Here is a 7,338-nt window from a genome sequence, read left to right on the forward strand (position 1 = left end):
TAATTATCTATAATTTGAGACATATGGAATATACATGAGGGTTTCCTTGTTTGGATTATTTTGCTCGACGTACTACGTCTCATGTTGTAGATTTTTAAGTATTAATTCCATCTAGTGTATGCCCCTGTTACTTGGATGATTAGTCTGATCGCTAGCTACATGATCTTGTTACCTGATTGATTTTGGATGCTTTATGTCTATCGTGTTTTAGTAGTGAATTTGTATGTTGATTTTGTTGGATTTCCAGTTGCATGTTTTCTTGTCATTTCTGTTATCGTATCGTTTCTCGCTTTGGTTTTTGTTCGCTCTATTTATTTTGTGGGGTCTTGCCGTGTTCCATGCACGCTGACGTACACCTATTTTCTCTGGTGTACGTCAAACTTAGAGGAAGAACAGGTTCACAGGAGCTAGAGGATTCTCAGTAGAAGTGCCTAGCGGACGGAGTAGAAGAAGAAGCCAAAGTTTAGTTATTGGTCTTCAGTTTTCTCTTGTACTACCTTTTATTTCCATTTGATCAGTGTATTTTTATATTCTCTAGTATTTCATTTAGATAGTTTTGTATAAGGGCATGTTGACCCGTATTTTTATGTCTTGGATGATATTCATCTGTGATATGTATTATTTTATTCTGAGTCTGTCTATTATATTCTTGTTGATTATGATCGGGGACCTGTGATTTAGTATTGTATTTATTTCTAGATGCTTACTGTATTAGATTGAGAAGAAAAGAAAAAAAAGAAAAAAAATGGTAGTGTATATTTCTTCTCAATCTAATACGTCACAGGCTTATTCACGTTCCGATTCCCGAGTATTTTGGGAAGCGGGGCGTGACAAAGATTATCTCCAACACCACCCAGGGGAAGGGCTGCTAGATGAAGTAGAGGATCTATCTATTAAGCATAGTCTACCTAGATCATTTTTCCCATATCTAATAGATATTTAGACAGCTACAATGCGAGACGTAGTTCGTCGAGCGAAATCATCCAAACAAGGAAACCCTCATATATATACCATATGTCTCAAATCGTAGATATCTAAATATTAATACCAAACTAAAAATAGATAACCTAAATAAAATCAATAGTTAGTAACCGACAACATGAGACTGGTACGTCGAGCAAAATAATCCAAATAGAGAAACACTTATATATATACTATATGTCTCAAATTGTGAATCACTAATCATTGATCCCAACCTAAGAATAAAATAAAACAGTACAGAAGGTAAAAACATTCATAATAATTATAAGATTTATAATATCTTCCACTATCACTGGGAAGATAAGATAAATACCAGCATATATTGTCGCGTACTTTCAAGTGTAAAGTATCTCGGTCATATATCTCAATAATGAGTCATATATAGAACTGGCATCTGCCAAAAACTCAGGCTATCAATAGTCATTACAATGAAAATCCTTGCAAGATATGATTTATCGCATTATCATGCAGGACGGACTACCCTGTAGTTATCTTAAATAGTGTACACGGCTCATTAGTCTCATCGCGATCTCAGTGCGTAACATGAGTGCGGGACGGCCTACCATATAGGTATCCTAAAAGACGACTCATAAGCCTCATTGCACCCTCGTGAGGACGGAGTGCTAGACAAAGCATCCAAACCCAACTTAATGGCCTGTACAAATAGAATATCGGCGCACTACCCCATGTAGTACTGAACTGAGCTCATCAACGATATCCATCTCGTATATAAACTGTGTAATCAACCTCTTTCTCGAGTGTAAACAGATCAAACTCATATTAATCCTCTTCGGGATACCCATGTGTGTGTAACGACACTGTACTTATGTTTTCCTGAATGTACGTATGCGAACGTATGGCTCGAATCTCGTGAACGCATCTCAAAACGGTGCAAAAACAAAACTCAGGTAAATTTGGAAAAAACAACCCGTAAGTCGACTTATGCCTAGCATAAGTCGAATTATGGCAAGTCGACTTATAAGTCGACTTAGTCGACTCCCAAGTTGATGTTTCGATATTTTTTGCGCTATTTCTCAATCAAAACTCGTTCTAATTAACATGAAACATAAGAAACATGTTATAAACTTTTATAATTAATTAACAGAGATCAGTTTACATAATCCAACACTTGGAATAAGACTAATTAGGGTTAGATACAAGATTAGCCAAAAATTTCTCAATGAACTCATATATTACCAACATGATTATCATAGCATGACCAATTATAAACATGAACAGAGGTAGAAAAATTGTTTAAACATACATATATTACTCAGGTATCATCAACCTAGGGTTTAAGCATAATTAATCTACATGTATATCTTAATTAAACAACAAATTAGGGTTAAAGCATGAGTTGTAACTTATGACTTACACAAAATTGAGCCTAAGTCGTACTTGCACTATACATGAAATAAGTCTAAATTTATAAAGAAATTCAAAATCTCTAAGTCATATTTTAAAAATATTAGAAACTCGTAAAAAGCATTATAATTAATATAAATTTTAAAATATAAAAATGCATTAAAATAATGAAATGGTATTAAATGGAATTAAAATTTTTTTAAACACGTTTATTTAGAAAAAATCAAAACCCAATTTTTATAGAAAATATTTTCTCATAAAACATGATTTAAAATAAATAGTTTACAGAATTTTTTTGTATTTTTCACTAAAATATTGAAAATTTAAAAAAATTTAACTTTTTAAAATAAAGAAATATTATATATTAAAAACTTTAATATTTTGAAATTATAAGCAGAACTCATACTTTCAATTTGATAGGTGAAATTCATGTGCAATGCATATGGTCAATATCTTGATTCATATATGTACATCGCGTTGAACGATTTCTTTTAACAGAAAAATTTGAACAGAAAAAATCAGATAGCTATAGAAAATGTTAAGCACTTGACCAACTATTTTCCGACAAGTGCAAATTGATTTGGCCTACATCTCATGTACTTGATTTTTTTCCTTGGCCTTTCTCCTAAGGGTCCGTTTGTTTGCATGGAAGTAACTGTGAAATAGCAGAAGTAGAGGAAGTAGAGACTACTTCTGCTACTTCTAGGTAAAAATGTATGTTTGTTTCTCTTAAAAATCTACTTCCGCTACTTCCTTAAATGATGACATGGCGTCTACGTGGCACCTCTATTTCATTGATATTTTTCCGCCTTCAAATGCACTGAAATACGACGGAAGTTGATGTAGGATGGGGTCCACATGGAAAAAAAGATTCTCAAAACTATTACGTGAACCGGGAATGGAGGTTTAAGAGTTTGTTTCCATTCTGTCTGTTAGCCATATCTTTTTGTGCTCTCGCAGCTTGTGACCTTATTTAAATTGTTGGCATTTATCTGCACCCATCCTCTTTCTATTACATGAACTGGGAATGGAGGTTTAAGAGTTTGTTTCCATTCTGTCTGTGAACACTGCTTCTCGTATCCCTTTGCTCGGCCCTTATATTCTTTTAGTCATTCTATTATACTTGTACTCTTCAAATCATATGTTGATCTCTTGTTATTTCTGCATGCCTTCTTCAGTTTCAAGATGGGGATGCTTAAAAAACCACAACGTTCACTCCTTGAGGCGGCAACAATGGAAGATATCATTGCTGATGTTGATGTAGAGATGGTGGATTCTGGGTCCGAAAGTGAGGATGAAGAGGTAGCTCTCACGGAGCCTTCAAAAACTGCCATCCACAACAAAGAAGGCCTTCTCGAGAAACTAGAAGATATAGCTTAGCCAGAGAATGCTGATTGGATCGATAAACTTAGCATCGACTATGATTTGCCTGCAGCGATTGACGTGAATGACGACTTGGCACGTGAGATGGCCTTTTACACCCAAGCTTTAGATGCCACTCGACAAGCATTTTGAGAAGTTGCAAGCAATGGGACTGCCATTTCTTAGGCCACCAGATTACTATGCTGAGATGGTCAAGTAAGATTCTCACATGTTAAAGATCAAAGGAAAACTTTTAGTGGAGAAGAAGAAGATTGAGGAGGTGGAAGAGAGGAAGAAGGCGAGAGAGTCCAAAAAGATTGCTAAGGAGGCCCAATCTCAGAAGGACAAAGAGAGGGTGAAGCGGAAGAAAGAGGACATCGAGTCTGTTTAGAAGTGGAGGAGGTAGAGACAACAGAGTGAGTTTCCTAAAGGAAAAGGCTATTTCATGATTTTATCCTAGTAATATTTCTAAATATTATCCAAACAAAAAAAAGTAAATGAAGAGTAAGAAGTTCTACTTTCATTACTTCTAAAAATATATGAAACAAACAAAAAAATGCTATTTCTGCTGCTTCCTATTTCATAATTTTAGAAGTTACTTCTATAACCTACTTCTTACTTCAAATACTTTCATTATCCAAACGGGCCCTAATCCTGGATAGAAAAATAACATATTACGACGATAATAAGTAATAAAAAAAGGCAAGAGAAATAAAATAAATAAGCTTCTCATTTGCTAGAAAACGCTAAAGAAAACAAGTCATGCGTTATCTACTTCAGTAATAGAATCAATCTAAACTATCAACAAATGGACATCATTAAAATAAAAAATAAACAATCCCCCCCCCCCCCAGTCACTCTTTAATTTTGAGATGGGGCATCTCATCAACCTAAATAATTATCGGCATTCTCTATAATGTAGGATGTAGAGAATCTCTTCTATTTAGTTGACAGCCAATTCTAATTAAATCAGTTTTTTTATTAACTAGCGGTTAAATTGAGAGAGCTTTAATTCAAAAGTTCAAATTTGACTTAACAGCTTTAGTTGGCAATTAATCATAATTAGAAAAAGAATGTTAATATTAAAAAAGGAGTAAAACTAATCAAGGAAAAAATTTTCGGAACTCCCACTTTAAAAAAGAATAATATTTAACGTAACAAGTTACAACTGAAAATTACAAGTAGAACAAAGTAGCCACAACGTCAACTTGTAAAATTTTAAATTTGATACAAACAGTTTAACTACAGTTGGCAACGTTCCCGTCACATTGCAACTACATTGTAGGCTATCAAACTCATATCCTTTGCATTCAAAAATTAGCAGATATGCAAATATCAACCAAGAATTCTGCCTCATTAACTAGTTAAAAATTAAATTGATCTTTCAAAGAGCTCATCGCAACAGCTAGCTTCAACATGCCTAGGCTCCGGACATGACGAGGAGTAAAAATGGTTCTCCCAACGAATTCAACATTTCTGGAGGAAAGCGGCAGTGTGAACTCTGTTTCCGTACCTTAAAACATTCGAGGAGGAAAACTCCAGTTTTGACTGAAAGAGGTCAGCAGCTAGTAGAATGATGAAGCTACGTACGACTAGAAACTTCCACGACCGACAATCTAAAATATGAAGTGAGAGAGATGACAAGAGAACCGTGTTAATAATTCAAGGCACATGACATGTCTCAGAGAGAAAGATGCGAGAGCTTGAGAATACAGCTGCCCTGAAAAGGACACCTTTCCTCGCCCCTTTCTGCTGCGGAATTTTCCAGCACCTTGCTACATCGCAAGCTCCCATGCGATTGTTATCTCCAGCCTTGATATGCGGGTCTCCATATTTAATTAGTCTCCGACCTCTCCTGCGATTTGTTTTGACTTGTCTCTCTTGTCGTCGATTTCTAGACAGATCATAACAGGTGGGTAGTGAAATTATTCTTCTTCGCAAGGGAAACTAGGGTCTTGCTCCCTATTATTATATATGTATTACTGTTCTTAAGAAACGGGATCCTTTTCGTCCCATTTGTTGGCGTTCAGTCTCCGAGCGTCACAAACTCAACAAATTACAACAAATGTCCCACACATTACGAAGCTTTAAACAATTATGAAAAAGAAAAATTTGGAAAACATCAACCGGAAAATGTAATCCAAGGATTCGTTTGGATAAAATAGTGTTTTTGCTAAAAGCAAAACACCATGCGTTTGAAAACCATGGTGTTTTTTGAGCTAAATTATCCTCAAACAAAAAAAAAACCCACTTATTTTAAAACACCTTTTAGATGTTTTAAGTTTGGTGTTTTGGTTTTGAATTTGAGTAGGGTGTTAATATAATATCTAACATAATATATTAAATCTAATTAATATAGAGTTTTTTTATCAGCATGCTTATTATACTATACTATACTATACTATACTATACAATACTATATCATAGTTAATCCTAATATATTAGTAATATTTATTGAATAATATAAAAATATAATAAAATAAAATATCTTATAAAATAATATAATAACTATTATTGTGTTTTCAATCGCTAAAGTGTAACCTTTTGCTAGTAACGAACATGTGTACTTCTGCATGCAATGCCTTAATTAAATTGTCGGCCAAGACCAACAAGGGTTCCAACTTAGCCGACTCGTCGAGTCGACATTCCTTCATGTCAACTCGAATGGCGGTACTAGTCGACCCTCTTGTAGAAGACGACTCGCAACGAGCCCACTCGATCTGCTATTCGACACCTCACGACGATGACTTCAGCCTCGATCGTCCCCCGCTGACACAACGTCGACGTCGTACTTAATGCTTTCAAGCGCCATCCTACCTCTAACCTAGATAGCCTTCATGACTTATCGGACCACGTCGGCATTGTCATGCGTCAGATCGCTTAACATTTAATGTTGAGGTGATCTGCTCTCTAGTCGCCAGCTGACACCTATAAAGCAAGAGTTGACTCAGCCGCCAGCTCATGCTTCTCGACCACTATCTTGTGCTCGGTCGAAATGACAATTCTACCCTTTCAGCACCGCTATAAATATAGGTACTATTCTAACATAAAAAAGGTTCCAAAATCTGATCTTCTAAGATAGGTTCGCAAATTATACTGCACACACAAGAACTCTCCAAATTCTTCACTTTCTCAACTCAAGTTCACCAGCTAACTTGATCATTGGAGGAACCACGGGGGAACCAGCCCCCGTCCTCTCAGGGGTTTTTATATGTGCAGACTTCTGCCACTTAAGTCAGAACTGGATATTCGAGGTAGGAAGTGGCCTCTCATTAACTTCACTCCCATCTAACCATGGATATGATTGAATGTGTGATCACTTAACTTTAACAGTTTGGCGCCCACCGTGAGGCTACTTTCTTATTCAAGAAAGCATGTCTACTTCTGAGGATAGGGCTGATTGGTTTCACCTTATAGAATCACACCAGAGCTATGTTACTTGAGCATGGCTTAAAGAAACAGCTCAAAAGATATCCCAATCTCTCTAAGAGCAATTCTCTACCTTTACTAGCAAACTTCTGAACCGGCTTCCACAGCCACAGTAAACTACCTCAGCCATTCCCCTACCTTCTAGAGAACTGCGATCAGAGACTGACCCTCCTTCCGGAGCACAGCAAGTAGTCCTGCCTT

General features: G+C 36.0%; 1 pseudogene; it reads left to right on the forward strand.

The window, feature by feature from the left end:
- On the forward strand, positions 3,532-4,168 carry LOC109839107 (annotated as a pseudogene).

Source organism: Asparagus officinalis, chromosome 4, assembly GCF_001876935.1.
Source record: "Asparagus officinalis chromosome 4, Aspof.V1, whole genome shotgun sequence".
NCBI lineage: Eukaryota > Viridiplantae > Streptophyta > Magnoliopsida > Asparagales > Asparagaceae > Asparagus > Asparagus officinalis.